Source organism: Furipterus horrens, unplaced genomic scaffold, assembly GCF_987537825.1.
Source record: "Furipterus horrens unplaced genomic scaffold, mFurHor1.1.pri manual_scaffold_2, whole genome shotgun sequence".
NCBI classification, from domain to species: Eukaryota; Metazoa; Chordata; class Mammalia; order Chiroptera; family Furipteridae; genus Furipterus; species Furipterus horrens.
Window position 1 is genome coordinate 112830288 of NW_028327172.1, and position 20644 is coordinate 112850931.

Below are 20644 nucleotides of genomic sequence, written 5' to 3' on the forward strand. Positions count from 1 at the left end.
CCTCTTGCACTTTTCAATCCTTTCTCACCACAGCGACTTTGTTAGCACTAAATCAGATCATGTTGCTCATCTATATAAAATCCCCCAATGTCTTATTTATTGCACGGTACAAGCTGAAGTTCTTACCATGACCTGAAAGGCAGACCATCTTGGCTCCTGGTAGCTCCCTGACCTGATCTCCTACCACTGTCCTTTTTTTCTCACTTTTTTTCAGTCATCTTGTCCACTTTGTTGCCTTTGGAACATACCAGGAATGCTTCTTCTTCAGGACTCCTGCATTTCCCGTTGTCTGCCTGGAACACTCTTCTCCAGGATATCCCCGTGGCTCGTCTTCTCACTTTTTTTTTCTGGTTATTATTAAAACGTCACTTTTCTTTATGAGATCACTCTTGGCTACTGTTATGGGTTGAATGGCATCCTTATGGGGGAAAAAAAAAAAAAATCCCTAGTACCCAGCACCTCAGAATGTGATCTAATTTGGAAATAGGGACATTGTAAATGTAATTAGTTAAAATTAGGTCACACTGGAGTAGGGTGGCCCCTGATACAATAAGACCGGTATTCTGAGAAGAAGACAACCATGTGAACAGAGACATGTGATGACAAAGGCAGCGATCAGAGTCTAATGCTATATATAAGTCAAAGAATACCAAAGATCACAGGAAAACCAACAGAAGTTATGAAGAGTCGAGGAATAATTCCCTTACAGATTTCAGAAGAAACATACCCCCGCTGACACCTCGATTTCAGACTTCGAGCCTCTAGACAGTGAGAACATTAATTTCTGCAGTTTCGAGCCATCTGTTCAGTGATACTTTTTATGGCAACCTTAGGAAATAAGTCCAGCTGCCCCGTCTGAAATGGCAATTCCAGGAGTCTCCTGTCCCTTTAACCTGTTTTATTTTCACTTTAGCACTTGACATCATCCAACCTATTATATTTTACTTATTTATTTCATGTATCTTCTGCCTTACTATCCCCAAACCCTACCCCAAATGCCAGCCATATGTAATTAAGAGCTTTTTATGTTTTCTTCATCGCTCTGTCCTCAGCACTTGGAACAGTTTGTGATGTTGTACAGATGCTCAAAACGTGTCTGTTGACTAAAACAATAAAGATATAAGAGAATGAGGAAACAAGCCAGGTAATTTGTTCCATCTCTGTGGAGAAGAGTAAAGGATGTTTCAAAATGACGTGAGTGTTTTGGAAAATTGCTCCACTTACTGTATAAAGTATGATAAGTAGAAAGAAACATTCTTTCTTATAAAGTATTACACAGCAATTAAATTAAATGTAGTTTTTGAAGAGTTTAAGTGACATGATAAATTCTTACTGTTTTATGAAAAAGATGGTTAATAAAATAGTTTCTACAATATAATCATAGCTGTAAAATAGACACCTCAAGTAAGGAATAAACTAGAAGAAATATTCCAAATATCTAATGATAGAGGTTTTTTGATGACAATATGTATGATCAGTTTGTCTTTATTTTATGGTTCTGAAACATCTGGACATAATTAAATTTATGTAATTATAACTAATTTTTAAAAAATGCTTTTATTTACCTCAGTTAGCCTCATGACTGCCCATGACTTTCAGTAATATCGGGGAATCCTGGTCCTCCATGCGGGCCTGTAGGAGTCCTACCCGCACTTCTGCAGGCACCTTTTTTATACTTGTCAACCACACATTTCAGTGAGGGTGAATCTGCTTATCAACATATTCAGTAGGTCATTTGCATCTCATTGCTTCCCCACACCAGGTTAGTTAACATATTGGGCTAGATCCATTACCATTTACCCTGGGAAAGGGTTCAGTCCATCACCTTATCCTTTGGGAATGGCTAAGTCCAGGGCCAGGTTGATAAGCATATACCAAAAGTCCAGATGTGCATTCTAGCTGCCTCCATGTTCTGACAATAAGATTCTTGGTTCACAGGTGTTTTGGTTCTTTCAAAAACTTTGGATAGGCCATTTTACTGCATGTGGACTCTACTCTTTCTGATGATGTCAGCAATCTATCATATTGAGTTTCTTTTATTGATGATAAATCATTTTTCTCTTGCTGCTTTCAAGATCTTCTTTTTGTATTTGGCTTTGAACATTTTTGTTGTGATGAGTCTGGGTGTAAATCAATTTGGATTTATTCTACTTGGAATTCATTGAGCTTCTTGTATATGTAGATTGTTTTTCACTGGGGGACTTTTCAACAATTATTTGTTTAAATATTTTCTTCTCCTTTCTCTCTTTTCTCTCTTCCTGGTACTCTCATTATGTATATGTGAATGTGGTAATGGTGTCCCACATTTTTCTGAAGCTCTGTCATTTTTTTAACTTCTTATTTTCTCTGTTCTTTGGATTGCACAATTTGAATTGATCTATCTTCAAGTGCACTCATTCTTCTGCCAGCACAATCTACTTTTGAATCCTTTTAGTGATATTTTCTGTTTTTATAATTTGTTTCTTTATTAATAATTAATCTTTTTATTGAGCATCTCTATTTGATTAGGTACTGTCATCAGATATCTTATTACTTCTTAAACATACTTTTGTACATATTTATAATAGTTGCTTTGAAATTTTTGCCTATTAAGCCCACCAACTAGGCTCCTTCAGAGATAATTTCTACTTTCGATCACCAATCCCCCAATAAAGTATGGGTCATACTTTTCTGACCTTTGCATACCTTGTAATTTTTTCTTCTTTTTTGAAAACTGGGCTTTTTAAATACTATATTGCAACAACTCTGGATAATTGTCATTGCCAACTTTTGGAGACTCATTTTTGTTGTTTTTTTTCATTTGTTTAGTGCTTTGGCTGCACTGTTTTGGTGAAGCTGTTTTGCCTGCAGTCACTTACATCACTCCTCAGAAGGCACAGTCTGGGATTTGTGCCCAGTCTCTCTGGGATAACAGTGGTTTCTCTTTGCAAGTTTCTTTTTGAGTCCCTCTTTTCCTTATCTCTCTGTTAAGCTGTCTGTCTCTGTTGGCATCACACAGTTGTTAACCTTTACTAATTGGCTGATGATGATGAAAATAATTGCTGACTGAATGGCCACTATTCTCACTATGCCTAGACCAGGACTTGTAGCAACTTTCAGTTGTTTGCTGATGCTGTGATTTACAGGGCAGCTTTTATTTATGACCCTTAATTTCTTGGCTAATTAATTAATTAACTTATAAAGCTTATTAGCTACTCTTTTGAAAGTATAGGTTTCAGGGGACTTCCTGTGAAGATGGAGGTATAATTAAACATGACTCACATCCTTGCACAATCACAGCAAAAATTATAACTAAACTACAAAACAACTATCACCCAAATTGTCAGAAAATCGAGCTCTATAGAAGTCTGACAACCAAGGAATTTAAAAAGTCACATTAATTCAGATGGGTAGGAGGGATGGAGACTCAGAGATGTGGAGACACAGAATGTACAGTCCCACACCCATATGTGGTAGATAAAAATTTGGAGGAATCCCAACTCTAGACCACCCAGCCAAGGGTTCCAGAGCTAGGAAGATAAGTCCCCATAACTTCTGACTATAAAAACTAGTGGGGGTTGGAACAGCAGAAGAAACTGTGGGATTCTCAGTAATCTCCTCTTAAAGGGACCACAATGGACTTGGACTTATACAGACTCACTCCTCTGGGCTCCAGCACTGTGGCAGCAGCTAGAAGGGCACCAGTGACATTCAGGGAGAAACTGAAGCATCTGTCATCAGGGTGAGTGCTGGGACAAGCTACCTCCTAAACAAAACTCCAGAGGCCAGGCAGCAACATTGTCCCCTTTACAAGCCCTCCCCCACACAGAGCCACAGAGCAGCGACACCATATCTGTGATTCCATCAATCCAGTTCACATGTGTTGCCCTACCCTGGTGATTACCTAAGGCTCTGCCTCAACTGCTGGTGGAAATCAAATCTCTGGGTAGGGGAATTTCACGCCCCCCTGTCCAGGTGTCCTGTGACTCAGTTAAGCAAGCTGAACTTGCTAATGCTGGCAGCTGCATGCTAGCTGCAAGCTGGACTTGCTAACGCTGGCAGCTGCATGCTAGCTGCAAGCTGTTTCAGGCCACTGAGCTATGGTATCCTGAGAACAAAGAGACTTTGCTGAGTACTCCATTACTCCCTTGTCCTATCATCTTGTTTGGAACTTAGCCTTAAGGACTTATAGTTCTGTTTTACACCTAAGCAGTTAATATCTGAACCCTGGTATCCTGTTTTCCCTGTAAGCAATAGGATGTGTATCCTGTAATTGCTACCCTCAGATTTCAATAAAAGGAAGGTGCTTGCTCTGCTCAGTGCTGACTTGCCTGAGCATGCAGCAGCCCCCCATTCATCCACATTCTGCCTGCTGGAATTACTTCCACACCCTCGACCACAAAGTACTACAACACTCATCCAACTTATTTCTGTGCTTTTCTACAATAGGCCATGCTACTAAGACAGGGAGTCAAAGCAGCTCTACCTAATACACAGAAAGAAGTGCAGGAATGTTACCAAAATGAGGAGACAAAGAAATATGGCCTAAATGAAAGAACAGAACAAAACTCCAGAGAAAGAACTAAACATAATGGAGATAAGCAATCTATCAGATGAAGAGTTCAAAACACTGGTTATTAGGAACTCACTGGATACATCAACAGCATAAAAAATACCCAGGTAGAAATGAACATTACACTAAGTGAAATAAAGAAAAAATAACAGGGAACCAACACTAGTGTGGATGAGGCTGAGAATCCAATCAATGATTTGGAAAATAAGGAAGATAAAAAATATCTGATTAGAACAGCAAGAAGGAAAAAAAATCCACAAAACCAAGGATAAGGTAAAGAGCCTGGGACACCTTCAAATGTATCAACATTTGAATCACAGGGGTGTTGGAAGGAGAATTGAAAGACCAAGAAACTGAAAACTTATTTGAAAAAATAATAGGAGAAAACTGCCCTAATTTGATGAAGGAAACAGATATACAAGTCCAGAAAGCACAGAAAGTCCCAAACAAAATGGGCACAAAAAGGATCACACCAAGAAATGTCATGATTAAAATGCCAAAGGCTAAATATAAAGAGAGAATCTTAAAAGAAGCAAGAGAAAAACAGTTAATTACCTACAAAGGAGTTCTCATAATACTGTCAGCTGATTTCTCAAAAAAAAACTTTGCAGGCAAGAAGGAACTGGCAAGAAGTATTCAAAGTGATGAAAAGCAAGCACCTACAATCTAGATTCCTCTATCCAGCAAAGCTATCATTTAGAATGGAAGGGCAGATAAAGTGCTTCCCAGAAAAGGTAAAGCTAAAGGAGTTCATCACCAAGCCCTTATTATATGAAATGTTAAAGGGACACATTTAAGAAAAAGACCAAAACTATAAACAGTAAAATAACAACAAACTCACAGTTATCAACTAATGAATGTAAGTAATAAAAACAAGCTAATCAAACAAGCAGAACAGGAATAGAACCATAGATATGGGGATCATATGAAGGGTTATCAGTGGTGAGGGGTAAAGGGGAAAATGAGGGAAAAGGTGCAGGGATTAGGCAGCATAACTGGCAGGTACAACATAGACAGGGAGATGTTAAGAATAGTAAAGTGAACAGAGAAACCAAAGAATTTATGCATGACCCATGGACATGAACTAAGGTGGGGGAGGATTGCTAGAGGGGAGGGAAGTACCTGGCAGAGAGGGCAAAGGGGAAAAAATGGGACAACTTTAATAGCATAATCAATAAAATATATTTAAAAAATTTTAAAACATAAAGAACTGCAGACATTAAAATGGCAATAAATTCACAAATATCAACAATTGAATCTAAAAAATAAACTAAGCAAACAAGCAGGCAGAAACAGAATCATATGGAGATCATTTGGAAGGTTATCATTTGGGAAGGGGAAGGGGGTAATGGAGGGAAAAGGTGCAGGCATTGAGAAGGACATATTGGTAATACATAATATATAGGGAAATGTTACAAGCATTAATCAAGTAGCCAAAGAATTTATATGCATGATCCATGGACATGAACTAAGGGGTGGAGGGGAGGTTGCCAGAGGTAATGGGGGTACTGAGTGGAAGAGTGCAAAGGGGGAAAATTGGGACAACTGTAATAGCACAATCAATAAAATATATTTAAAAAAAAAAGATAGTATAGGCTTCAATAATGGGAGAATTTTTACAAAAACTTAGGCAATTTTTCTCTCTAGTATTGAAAGCTCTCAAATATACATGTTAGAAACTACTACCCGCACGTGGTCTTTTGAGTAATACATTTGGTCACACAGGTGCAATTGATAACAGCTGAGGAAATGTCATTTCAGCTCTGTTACTATAAGCGCCACTTGGTTTGCTATAGAAGTACTAACTGGATATAAAAATTACTGTTTTATCTGCACTGTGTTCTTTGTGCTTAAAAAAGATACACTGTGCATTTCTTCAGGATTAAATTAAAATAACAATTGCGGTGCATTCAATCCCTCTCTCTGCACGGAAGAGTTTGGAGTTTGTTTTTTTGCCCCGAAGAATATTTTATAGCCCTACATAATTACTTCGATTTTTGCTGAACTTTTTTGTATTATTGGTAGACAGTAAGACATGAGATGTTTTAAGTCCTTCTGCTTAAAGATTCTAGAAGAATAAACCTTAACCATATGACATATTGCATGCGTTTTAACATTTTATTCTAACATATAGTCTCTGTTTGTTCATATTACTATTATTTTAATGGTCTTGAAAGTTCTCTTGCTCTTTGTTAAACATTAAATGAGCTACTATAAATGTGCTAGTAGAAATTGTGGCCTGAAAAAAAATTACCATTGCTTCACAACATTTCATTTATCAGAAAAATGATTACTTTTCAAGGAAGGAAATATATTTATGAGAAATTATCAAATTACTAAAATTTTACTTCTAGCTATGCATAGTAAGTACTCCAAAGTACATGGGGATATCTGCTGGAGAAAGCCCGCTCATGGAGCTGTCTGTGTCAACTTAGCAATGAGAATTTATTCATACGTAACAACGAACTCAGAGGTCTTTCATGGAGATTTTGCTCTTCTTTATACAAAACTCTTTTTCCTGCTTAGGTGCCAAGACACACAACAGTACATACATATGAAATCCTTTCCTATCCTAATGGCAATAAAAATTTTAAAAAAATCATTGTGATCAATTCAATAATGAATAGAAGATACACTTTTTTCTTTTCAGAAAAACTGATGTTGTAGATGAATAAGAACCCATAAAATAAAGTATTTCCTCATAGAGATGTTTTCCCTTCCTATCTATTATACTAAATGCTTCCACAGTTTGCCCATTGCTTAAGTTAGAATTTTAAAATAATCTTCATTTTATTTCTTTAATCCCACATGTACTCAAAGAGTTATTAAAGTAGTCAATTCTGTATTTTCAATACCCTAAAATCTTTGTCTTCTTTCCCTACCATCACTGTCTTGGCTCAGCCTATTACTATCCCTCACCTATTATGAAAATTCTTCTTTCCTGATCCCCAACTTCCAGACTTCTCCACATGATCATTTACCAGAGGAACATTTATTAAACATCAATATAATTTGAAGACCATAAAGCAGCCCATGGTTCCCTGTTATCTTAATGATTAACACATGGTTCCTTACATAGCATGCAAGGCCCTTCAGGACCCAGCCTCAGCCTTTCTCAGCAATTTTATCAAAGGCCCATCTATTCTCTCCATGATTTATTCTCCAGTCTAAAAATCATTTCCAGCTCTCTAGTTTTACTATCTTTTCTTTTAGTCTCTACTCATTTCTCTCCTGCTGCCCCCCTCTTTCTTTTCTGTCTCTTTCCATTCTTCTCTGCCAATAATGACCCTTGTTCTTAATCCTCATCTGACAAATTCCTAAATTGGCACATCATCCAACCTCCTTTTTACTAGTTTACTCCCCACACCCAAAGTGATATTTTCAAAATAGCAATATCACTCCCCAAAGTTGCATAGCACACCTCTAAATACTGTGTCTGTCTGTGAGTTTATAATTTTTGAAGGCTTTATGACTCTATGTTATTGTTGGTTTCCTTGTGTCAAACACATGGCTCTGATCTCCTTCAGGGCTAGGATTATGTTTTTCCAATGTCATCATCACTAATTCTAATTCAATACCTGAAACATAGTTGGGACACAATAAGTGTTTAATAAGTATGGTACTTTTTAATGTGTTTTTACTGACAGGGGAACGAATAGAAGTTACTCTTTTTAAGAGTAATCACAAGTTTAAACAGTTTTTAAAGAAACCACAAAATATCAATGTGATTACGTAATTAATAATTCTTGACATAAATCCCCCACAAGAATACACATACACATGTGGCAGACATTGAAATAAAAGCAACAAGTAGTTACGAAGGCTGTCTTTATAGCTGTAGAATTCTGATAGGCCAACATAAACTACTTTGAAGGTTATCATAGTTCTCTATTGTTTCTTGTGGAATAATAACCATTTGTGTTAATATTAAATATTCATGTGAGCTTTTTTGTATATTTATTTATTTATTTGTTTGTTTAGAGCGATTGTAGAGATATGACAACCAAATGCAATTTTAAACTAGGAGAAGCTGATACTATTATTGTCATCCTTTTGTTTAAGTAACCTCATGGATCACTGTACAATCCTACAACCTCACACTTACCAGGTTATATAATGTAATGTTTTTCTTCATTAGTCTCTTTATCTTTGGGGTCTGGCCCTGATAATGGGGTTTACAAGTTATCCCAAGATGTTTTTCAGTGAATGAGTAGAATTCTTCATTTGCCAGAAATAATGTGATGATTTATGGTGTGCTTACAAACTTTTATTTTATTATGAAAAAAATAAGACACTATACACTTAGCCATTTGTTCTGTTTTGTCTATTTTGATGAGTAAGCACTAAAGAAAAGAGACAGGGTCAATATCTTACTTACTAGGCTATCTATAACTTGCTCCTAGCAGGATTGTCTCATTTAATGGTAGATAATAACTTTTAAAAAGTAAACAACAAATCATAATATTAAGTTTCCACTAAAAGTCCAATGACCATATTGTTTCAAATAAAATTCCCTAAGTAATTTAAATCAAGTTAAAATTGGTAGACCCTAGGTGTTTCTTCAGCAAGCTGGTCTGTTTGTGAGGTTTTGGCTTTTAAAATTTATATTTGAATTGTGTTTTAGTGAAAACAGTATCATAGAAAGAATTTTATTGGGTTGATAAACTATTTATCCATTTTCTCAGTACTTGAGATAAAAGACACTGTTTTATATACACTCTTATGATAACCTACAGATTTTATCATGTTGAGCTAACTAGTACAAAAAAGGTAGTTTCATGAGCAAGTCATCTACCATTTTCCAAACATATGGGAAATATAAACTTGTGATTGATCAATAGCTGTGTTATAGGTTGAATTGTGTCCTTCTCCCCCTTTCCCCCAAAAGATACGTTGGAATAATAACACCCAACACCTCAGAATGTGACTTTATTTGGAACTGAGTTTCTCCAGAAGTAGTCAAGTCAATATAAGTTTATTAGGGTGGGCTCTAGTCCAATATAAAAATGAGACATCCTCATAAAAACAGAGAATTTGGACAGACATTCACATAAGGAGATTGCTTCATGAAGACGAAGACAGAAATTAGGATGATGCATCTACAAGTTAGAGAACAGCAAAAATTGCCAGCAAATAACCAGAAGGTAGAAGAAAGGGAAGAAATAGCTCTCTCTCAAAGCCCTCTGAAAAAAACCAACCCTGCCAACACTGTGATCTTGGACTTCTAGCTTCCATAATTGTGAGACAAGAAGCTTTTTTTTTCTTTTTTTTCTTTTTTTTTTTAAGTCACACTCTGTGACATTTTGTTATGGCAGCCTTTGGAAGCTAATACAAATTTATCCCAAGTAATCAATGATGCATATCATTTTTTGATTGAAGGGTTTTGCATTAATTAGTTCAGGTTATCAAAGAAACATATACAAAAAAAAAAAGGGGGGGAATCAAATATGTAAGTTTCTTTTTCAAAAGGAGATATGCCTGTGTGAAAGAAAAGAGGGAGGGGCCACATAAAGGCTGGACAGCTGGAAAGCCATCAATCAGTTCACATGTAAGTCTGACACTTGGTGAAAGGAAATGGAGAGGATAGTGGATGGACAGTTCCTGTACTGCCCTGCAGTGTAAGGAAGATTCATTTGGACAAAGCCTATGTGGTTTCTTCAAGCCAAAGTCAGCTATCAGTGACATGTTGGGTTTTTCTGGAAGAGGTTGGCCTTAATATCTTATCATACTCATTCACTTACTGTGAGCAGCAGTGGGGGTGTGTCCTCAGTGCAGATGAAGTGGTAGATTTCCAAAGGCAGTCTGGGGCCCTTGGTTAATTCTACCTCTGGAGGGAGAGATCTGTGAGTCACAGTGTCATGGTCCCCAGAGATGCTGCTCGAGTAACTGAAAAACTGATACAGAATTCAGTCCTTGAAAGAAATACAATCAAATGTAAATAGCTTTACCAGAATAGGAAAAGTCAGTCATCTAGAATATAGGTTAAGGTAGTCTACTGAATTCTGACCCGTAAAGGCTTAAGACAATAGCAAGTTTTTGTTGCTAACAAGGCAGTGAAGTGATAGGAAACCTGGGAGTGGGGGGTGAGAAAATTTCTCTGCTCCTCACCGACAAAGAGAAGACATGTAACAGTAACTCCACCATCTTTAACATGTAGCTTCACCTGGGAGGGTGGTTTGTGGTCACTGCCTTAGTTAGCTGGAAGGGAAAAACGGGGAGAAAGAGATATGGAAGGTGAAGGCCTTGAAATGGCACATGTTTGGTCCACTCACTTTCCACTCTGCTGTTGAATCCGATGCAGTTACAAAGTAGTCTGGAAATATTGTTGAGCTATGTGCACCCAGGAAAGAGGAGCATGTGCCCTGTGTACCACTGACCACCTTTACCACATGTGAAAACGATTACCAAAAAAGTTTGTTATTAAAGCAAAAAACATTTCAAAAGATTGACTGAATTTCTCAGTTGTTTTCAGCTGTTTGGCATTATGCAAGTACAGAAAATAGTCACTAATATTAATGCTTTTAGCATTAAAGGTACTTAGAAAATTTGGATGTACATTTAGAAATTAAGCAAACACTAAGGGGATTATTACAATTTCATGTTTCATAATTACATAATTCCCCCCCAGTTTTACAAATAGAAAAATGCAATTAAGTATTCCAGAAATAGAATTACAGATGGTCCAAATGAAAATGTATGGAGGTAGATATCTGTGACATGTTGAATCAATCCTATAAATAAATTCCTCTTGAGTTTTGTTTTACAGGTTCTTTAGAGCTTATTTTCAGGCTCATCTTTTTATTTATTTATTTTATTTGGGACTATCTGTATTCTAGATGTGTATGCATTCATAGGATTGCAGTCAGAAAGTTACAGGGAAAAAAAGAGCACAGATTATATTTTTAGTGGCAAAACAGTAAAAAACATAATTAGAAATAAATTAGGGCTAATTATTAGTAATGATAATAATCAAATCTGGACAATTCTGAAAGTTCACAATGTGCCTTTCTATTTACATCTCCTCAGTTACTGTTCCAGCCTTGCCCTACTGTGTACAATGTGTGCCCTGCCGCCTGCAGACAGTCTCACCTTTCCCCAAACAGCTCCGAAACCCAGCCTAACGACTGTTAGTGTGTCCCATATTGTTTGGTGAACGTAGTTTGGAAGGCCGAATATGTACTTGAGAAATCTTTAAGTTCCTCAATTTCTTTATGTATCAAATAGGAATGACAATGCCTCCCTATAAAGTTGCTGTGAGAAATAAATGAGGTAATTTAGGCTTAATGGTTATCACAAATCTGATATACGTTTTCTGTTCAATCATGCTATAAATTGTTACTATTACTAAGAGTATTACATATATATATATATAAATATATAAAATATATGCATATTTTAACCTTCTACTCAGTTAGTTAGTGGTCCAGAAAATAGTTCTCAGTATAAGCTGAAATGTTTAAACAGTTTTATTGACCTCTTAGGGTTTCGTCTACATTATCAAATGCAAGTACCTTAATAACTCCGGAGGAGAAGAGTTCTTCTGTTTAGTTTTTGGGGAGGTTTATATTTCACAGACGCTGCCTGAGTTTTGGTCCTATGAACCCCGAAAGCCAGCTGGTATGTGCTTTCCAGCTGCATTTTTGTGAAACTCTTTCTGAAGGTCAGACTGAGTCCATGCATTTCTCTTTCTTATTTTACCTCTGGTTCCAACAGTCGACCCTACTCCTTCCTGACAGAGCAGGCGTCTCAGCAAGGACTGCCAACGGACTGGAGTTATTACCAAGGTCCAGTTTTGGAAACCGTTCTTTGATTTAAAATACTCTCTGTGTAACTAGCTCTACTTTCAGACTGTGCTAGTCATTACCCCCATGTCTTCTGTACAGCTTGGTCTCCCTTCACATTTTCATAAGAGTTGCAATAGTTTGATTAACAGATGTCAGAGACGAGGGCAGAGGTAGGACTGGATGAAAGAAGGTGAAGGGAATAGCCAAAGAACATATGTGCATGACTCATAGATATAGAAACAGTGTGCTGATGGTCAGAGGGAAGGGGTCAGGGACTGGATGGAGGCCAGCAGAGGAGGGAAAACAGGGACATCTGTATTAGTGTCAATAATAAACATTTTTTAAAGTAAATTATTTATATCTGGTGTAAATGGTATTGTATTGTCATGATAAATTTTTTTCTGGGCTACTTTATTTCTATATTTTGTTTTAAAAAATCTACATATCAGATTTAGTAACCTTTTGTCTAAAAGATTAAATTCATAAGATAAATTCATGCCTTTGTTTACCCATCTTCTAATGGTTACAATAAACAGTAAGATTATATTCTAAATTTGATATAATTTTTGATGACAGGTTTGAACTGGTAAAATAAAAATGACAAACAATTTTTTTAAGTTCCCTGCCACCCTAAATGTCTTACACATATTTGAAAATAAGAATATGTCGGTTCTTTTACATAGCATATTTATTTAAATATCACTCCACCTTGAAACTGCTCACATTTTAATTTGAGAAAAAAATACTACATCATGTAAATACTTTTCTATTTTGCATCATAAGTATTCTTTTATCTGATAATTCATTTTTAAATTTTACTACTATGTGCTAGGATATTATATTTTGATTTTTCAACAAAGAAAGTAGAAACCGTTCCTATTTTCAGAGAGCATAATCTCTCACAGTCCATGGAGCTAAAGTAACTGTCTTTACGTGGAATGTATTTGGCTTGTGAGATCATCGATTCTTTCATTAAGTGGAGTTGTTGAGCATCTACTTATGCTACCTGTGCTTTTTCCTAGGTTGGTGAACTTTAGTGGCTAGTAAGGAAATCAGTTATCACTCTTTTTTGAACCTGTACTAGACAAAATTCAATTTTTCTTCTGAGTGCAATAGCTTTCGGAACACACAGTTTCAGTTAAAGAGGAAGAAGGCATTGGAGAGATGGAGCAGGGTGGAGTCTTTTACCGATTCTTATGCTGCACTGCCCCGAGCGGCTCTCCTCGCTCCCTGTCATCACATTCTCCTGCTTTGGGAGATTTAGGATGAAAATGGGGAAGACAGGTTCTGTTTCCAATTCTGTTCCTCTCTGGCTATTTTGGTATAATGGATCAGTGAACTGTACAAAGTAAATGCCAGTTTCTTTTCCTGGAAATAATATTCTACACCAAAAACTTGAATGTGTAAAGGAAGTCCTGTCAGTGTCTAGAAAACCACCTCATTTTCTGGGCTGTCATTTATAAACTCATAAGGTGACAATAGTTTTTTATTTATTTTTATTTTTTATGGACCTCTTTCTAAGCACTAAGTAAACTGAAAGAAAAAGTTCCTATTATGTGGTTTTAGGTAACTCATTATGGTTAAGCAAAAAGGAACGCTAATCTCAAGTAATAATAATAATTGTTCAGTGTCAACAAATTAGAAACTAGAGCTTTTTAGAATGGATCTGGTCTTGAATGTTTTCAAAAGATCAGTGCAGAATCAAGCAAATGGAGAATGCTGTTTTTTAGAATTTAATAATGATCTCAAGAACTAAAAAACACAGCTCCAACCACTTAAAAATATTTCTTTACAAGTATAGGTATTTGGCCATATAATTTCAAAGCTAGTAAAGTTTATATCTTAGCTATCTAACAAATATCACAGATTCTCAACTTACCACATTCCATTTGACTTTTTAAAAAAATTCATATAGAAGAAAACCAGCAAGAGCAATGTTCTATATTTACTGATCTTTTTTTAGTTTAACTGCATTTTATTTTTAGACAACCTACATGCCATGTTTTTTTCTTAAAAACAATGCCTCTACTCAAGATAAATCAAGGTAAAAATAATGAAGAGGTCAAGATAATAACCTCAGTCCCGTTTGCCCTAGCCCTGGTGTGTGGATGAAATGCAGCAGCCAGTTATGACAGGTGTTAGATCCAAGCTGCCAGGTTGTTAACATTTTCCCATTTCTAAAGCATCCTTAAAGAGGACCATATATAGGGTCGCACCATCCTCATGGCAGCCCGGCAGAGCCACCATGCCATCTGGATTCATGTTTTCACCAAGAAAGACCCAGTAGTGTTTGAAATTAGAAAGGATGCGCTGCATTTGTTCTGCAGCCCCCATCATAAAAGGTTTTACTCTTGCTGGTCTCTGTTCTTCAAGTTTCCCTTTGATTGATTTCATGTCACCTTTGATATAGTTCTTGGATGGTTTCTTTCTACACCACCTCCAGGCACAGCCCGTCTGCCATCTCCCAGATCCTGTAGATGTGGGAGAACGTTTCATCATGGCTGATGATGTCCCCGTGGATGATCATGATGGCGTTGGAAGGAGATGACAGTGACCGTTGGCTTAGCAGGAACCCTGAGATCAGCTGGAGAAGCACGGGAAGGTGTGAGGGGATGGAGGAGGTGGGAAAGTTTCACTATGTTTTGACTTGGGTGAACTTTACCCTTAGAAAAATAAGGTAATGTTTTTAATGAATTTAAACGTTAGCAATATCACATGTTAAACTCTGACACAGGTATACTCACGTACAAGTGAAGTTCATTTATCTGCATTTTTATATATAATGATAAGATTATGTGTATATATATTTTGATTCAATTTAACAGCAAATTAGTGTAACAGATCTAATGACATAAATAGTATAGGATTTTCTCCACTCTATTTCAGAACTGGAAGATAACTGTTCTTATCTATTACAGTTGTGTTCTCTAATTATTCATATTTCTTAAAGAGATAAAACATGTTTCTTATTATATCCTATTAAATAAAGAGGACCTATTGCTTCATTCTTTTTAATTTATAAATTTAGAACTCATTGTTAGGTCCAAGATGAAAAGGTACCACAGCTGACACTTTTCACTGACACAGGTTTGGAGAGCTAGTGACAATGCATCTCTGTTAATGATTTCACCTCTCGCACTTTGTTTCTACCAAAGGAAATAGAGCTTTCAGATTGAAGTATATGAAGGATGGAGAAAAGGAACAATTGACCCTAAGTCCTGAAGAGACGCTGAGGCTGTGCTTAGCACTGGATAGATAAATGGCCCCTTAGCCTCTGCAGGGGCTGCTCTGCAGATTAGACCTGCCTCTAGGCATCTTTTTCTTCACCGCAGGATAAACTGTTAACAACAGTTTTTGAGATTTTTAGAAAAGAAATTACAAAAGTGTACCCTTTGCTCTTTTTAAAATAACTGTTTAAAGAGAAACAAATGAAAGGCAACAAAACTCTTTAATCAGTTACTTCAAGTAGCTATGCTGAACACACCTTCATGATGTTCAGAAAAATAGATTAGCGAAGGGATAAAATTTTCCTTTAGGCTCAACAGGAAAATGAAAAAAAGCACCCCTATATTTTTGAACTATTTCTCTGGAAACATTGTCAGGAAAAATAGTTCTTCCCTGGGCTATTTGTTTTCAAATTATAAAGTGAGTTAAGAAAGAGAAAATTATAATATATGCATACATATATATGCACATTAATATAGTATATGTCATATAGATGTATATACATACCTTACACATTCACACTAGTACACACTCTCATACATCCCTGGTTTTAGCACTGTTTTATTAGTTTTAATACGGTACCACTTTAAAATTGTAACAGCATCAGAGATGGTCATAATCATCCAATATATTCCTTTGCTAAAAAGATGTTCCCCATAGTATGTTTTTTAACTACTTTCCCACTTTATGTTTAAATCTCTCAGCCATTGGGACTCGGAGGATTTCTCTTGAAAATTAGTATACAGAGATGCCCCAATATTCTCAAACTGCTTTTTCTCTTACTCGATTTTATGTGGCTCTTTTTAGTCCTGCCTTATTTCTATGACCTTAAAATCATTTTCAAAAATGACCATTGCCTTCATTTATCAGGAGATTATAATTATAAAAGCACCCTAGCTGATCTTTATTTCACTTGTTAAACCTACCAGATTGTTTGCATCGCTTCACGTTAAAATGCCCTACTTACCCCTTAGTCATATTTCGTGATTTGGATAGACTATTATCATTACTACGAACAATTATTGGTTAACTAATTTGTTTCATTATAATTTTAAATTGAATGATTTAATCTTAGTTCAGAAATTTTTGAGTTCTTGACATTCAGAAGTTCCCACATAGGTGGTGGGTTCTTAGGCGGTGGGAACCAAGTCTTACTCAGATCTTTATCCTGTACTGCAGCACTTGAGTAAACAAGGTACTTAGTGAGACAGTTATTGAATGAAATCGAAACCTTGTCCTCTCAGGTTGAGGATCTATGAAAATATAGTGTTTGCTGTCAAAATGTTAAAGATCAATCCTGTTTCTTCTGGCAAAACTGGGCCTTCTGTTATATTTCATTTAGACTGTCCCCCATTTCAGGTATGATTTCATTGCTGCTGTACTGGGTATTGCCTTAATAATTTCTGTTTATGTTCACTATTTCAACATTCTTTTTTCCTATAGTGATGCTCACTGAAAGGTTTTGAGATAGTTCTGAGCAGTGCAATTAAAAAGGAGGACAAAGGATAAAATTGTGGATCATACCGAATCTTAAAAAAAGAGCCTCCTGGGGAAAGGAAATAAGCAGACTGGGTTAGCTTTCTAGCTTTTTATTCCTTCTCAGTTCATAAGTGCTGCATTATGTTGACATTTGACTCTTAATTGAACTAAATATTATAGTTAAATTCCATGGAAATGGAATAAGGCTTTACAAGTTTTATAAAATATCTGTTTTTGACTGAATGTATTCCTCTTGTTACAGAACCCCTGGGCTGCTCCAATTGAAAACAAACCCACGGGCTCTTTAGTTAGAGGTCCGATTGCCCGCCACCAGAATTACAACTCTTAATATTTTAGTTGAGTGAAAAGAAAATTGTTTATTTGACAGTTCACATATCCTTGCCTCCCCCCTACCAAACCTGGCCAGTTTTAGGAAGGTCAGAAACACCGTTTCCCTACTTCCCAGGCACAGTTCAGCTTTACCAGCGGCTGCCAATCATTCAATCTGATTGGGGAGGTCCTTTCTGTGCTGTGGTGCCCTCCAGCTCTCAATACAAAACCGCTGGGATTCTCAGCCTCTTTGCAAACTGTCTTCTTTCTGTAAACCGCGTGGATCTCCTCTCCTTCTCCAGAGCACCCCTGCGAACACCCACCAGTGAGGGAGACAGCCCCAGAGCATGCCCCCCCTAAAGTGTTCGCAGCTGCCTATATATCCCTGACTACGTCCTCTGACGCATGGGTGTTGCCAATAGTTCTGACCATTCACAGAACTCCACGTAGGCTCTGTGTGCTTTCCATACCATCCTCTGGTTCAAGACTCCTCCCATCCACCTGAGGCCTTGGAAGCATCCAAGCAATTTTGCATAATGAAAGACACCAGCCACCAGCCTCAGGCATCTGGAGGCATTCTGAAAGCTGCTTCCTTCTCCCCATCCCCCAGCCGCAAACTCCGGGGATTTTTGGACTCCCCTGTTTCTGTAACACTCTGATGAAGTTGTTACAGATTATTGTACACAATGATTTTCTTGCACATTATGGGGCATCTCTTCAGCTTCTGGACATTGAAATGTTTGGCATCTATCTGGGAATAGTTACAAATTCTCTGTGGATATTGACGCAGGCACTGCATTACCATTATGGTCATGATAATACTTAAAAATTTTTCATTACAATTCTCATTAGGTGAACCTCCAGCTTTGGGGTCCACAAAACTTACCATGTCTCAGGCAATATCTTTCACAAGGTCTCTGTGGATATTGACATGCATGGCATTACCAGCCATCATGGTGATCTGAATAATACCTGCACATGCAACTCTTAACCCTTCCTCATTCATTGTGGGTAGCTACTTTAGATTCTCTACAATTCTGACACAAGACCAAGCCCTTTCCAAAGCTTTCAAAAATATTGCTTTATCAAGTACTTCATGATTATTGTAGTTTTAACCAAAAATGTGTGAGGTTGCTGAAGGGACAACATGACGACTACACAGAATTCCAGCACAGATTTCCACCGAATGTTATTTGTTCTTGGCCATGTCCAAGGGTTTCTGTTTTCCAAACAGAACCAAGTCTCTAAGTCTCAACTATTGTTCTTGTGGATTTCCCCCATGATTTCAAATTCCTCTTTTTCTCTCTCATGCAAGATAATATCTTGACAATCCTTTACCATTAGAGTGAGCCCTTGGGATAATGTTTTTCTCCCATAACTATTTAATTTTGGCAGTTGAATTCTGTGAATTCAACTTGATATCGCTGTACATAAAATAAGTAAAATATGAGATGAGTGAAATTCAACTTAACAAGGCTTTGATATGATACTATGCCAAACACTGAAAGAAAATAAGATAAAGGAGAATGGTTTCCACTTGATTATATATCATTGCATTAAAAAAAAAAAATTATCACAAACCTTAGTAGTTTAAAACATTTATTATCTCACAGTTTCTATTTCAGGAATCTAAGCATGGTGTTCTCCCAGTCGAAATTGTTGACAGAGCTACAGTCAAGTTGTTGGCCAAGTTTGCAATTATCTCAAAATTCAGCTAGAGCAGGGTATGCTCCCAAGCTCACTATTGATTGTTGGTGGGATCTAGTTCCTTGTCGGCTATTAGAATAAAGGCCTTAGTTTCCATACTGACCATTGGCCAGAGACCAACCAGCCTCTTGATCCATTGCTAAATGTTCCTCTCCATAGGACAGCTCACAGTCTGGCAGCTGGCTTTATCCAAGCGAGCAGCAAAAAGATAGAAAAGGTCATTAGCAATCACAGCCTTTAATCTCTTAATCTTGAAAATGACATTTCATCATTTTTGCCATATTCCATTTGTTAGAGACAAGTCCTTAGAGCCAGCCCACACTCAAAAGGAGGGGATTCTAAAACAGCAGAATAGCAGGAGGTAGGGATTATTGGGTGCCATCTTAGAAGGATGTCTATCACATTCAATTGTAGCCAAGATTAAGAAAATGGTAGCCAAAAACCTGATATAACATATAAATTACTCTTTATATGACCTTAGTTCCTTATTGTCCCATTTGGTATAGAGCACCTGCTGCATATCGAGTATTGCTATTGTATTGGTGCCCAAATTAACACCTTCTCTCCATACTGAGCACTAAAGTAGTTCTCATTCTTCCAGCTGCTGGCAGTGTTGGTGGCTGACACCTCTTAACTGTGTCCTTCTTGGAAACTGGCTTCAGCTGAAGATAGTTTCATTGCCAAAGGTCACTTCCTTCCTGGGGATAACTTATATCTGATGACTATTCAGTGTTGACTTTTAAAGGCCCAGCTCCCTTACCTCAGGGTTGGACAGGTCCGAAGGTCAATCCCGGCAGCAGGGCTGCTTTCAGAGTCAGCTGAGATCTATGTGGCAACTGAGTAGCCGTCCAGCTCCTCTCTCTACGAAATCTGGCTTATTTCAGTGCCCCACGAGTCGGATGCCTAGCGAACTCCTCAGTGAACTTTCTGCATTCAAATCTATGACTCATAGTTTATTTCTTAGGAAATCCAACCTGGAACAGTTAGGTGTTTAACTATTTCTTTCTGTGTAAGGGGGAAATAGCTAACATTTAAGTGCTTAAATATTAACATTGAATTTGTAGATTTTATATATTTACAAACCTCTTAAAAATGATGTTGAAATACATCTCTAAGCATCTCAAACCAAGCTGTTAGAAATTTACAATGTGGTCCCTCTTAAGAGTTTAAGTAAACTTTAAGATCATACCCTTGGGTTTTGCACAACACAGAACCATTTTCATTTACTACAAAAGCTGTTACTATACATCTAATTTATTGTATTCTTTCTGTTCCTTGTAAATAAAACATTGGTTGCAGAGTCTTCACCCAATATTAGGGGTGTATAAATTTATTTCCTCTTATGTACTGATGTGTTTTATACTTCTAATCTAGACCAATTTTTAGTTTTCTGTGGAAAATCATTACACAGAACAAAAACAAAACACAAAACACTAAACCCCTTAATATTACATATGAATATCATTTGGAAGTAAAGTTAAGATTATGACATTATATATCAGTCACAATAATACTCAAAATCGTCGTCGTCGTCGTCGGCAGCCGTCCGTCTCGAGAGACGATGGTG

At 36.9% G+C, this 20644-nt stretch overlaps 1 pseudogene; it reads right to left on the reverse strand.

Annotated features, from left to right (window-relative positions):
• Window positions 1–14496: 14496 nt before the first annotated feature.
• LOC150019300 (translationally-controlled tumor protein-like) lies at window positions 14497–14863 on the reverse strand (annotated as a pseudogene).
• Between the last annotated feature and the right edge of the window lie 5781 nt (window positions 14864–20644).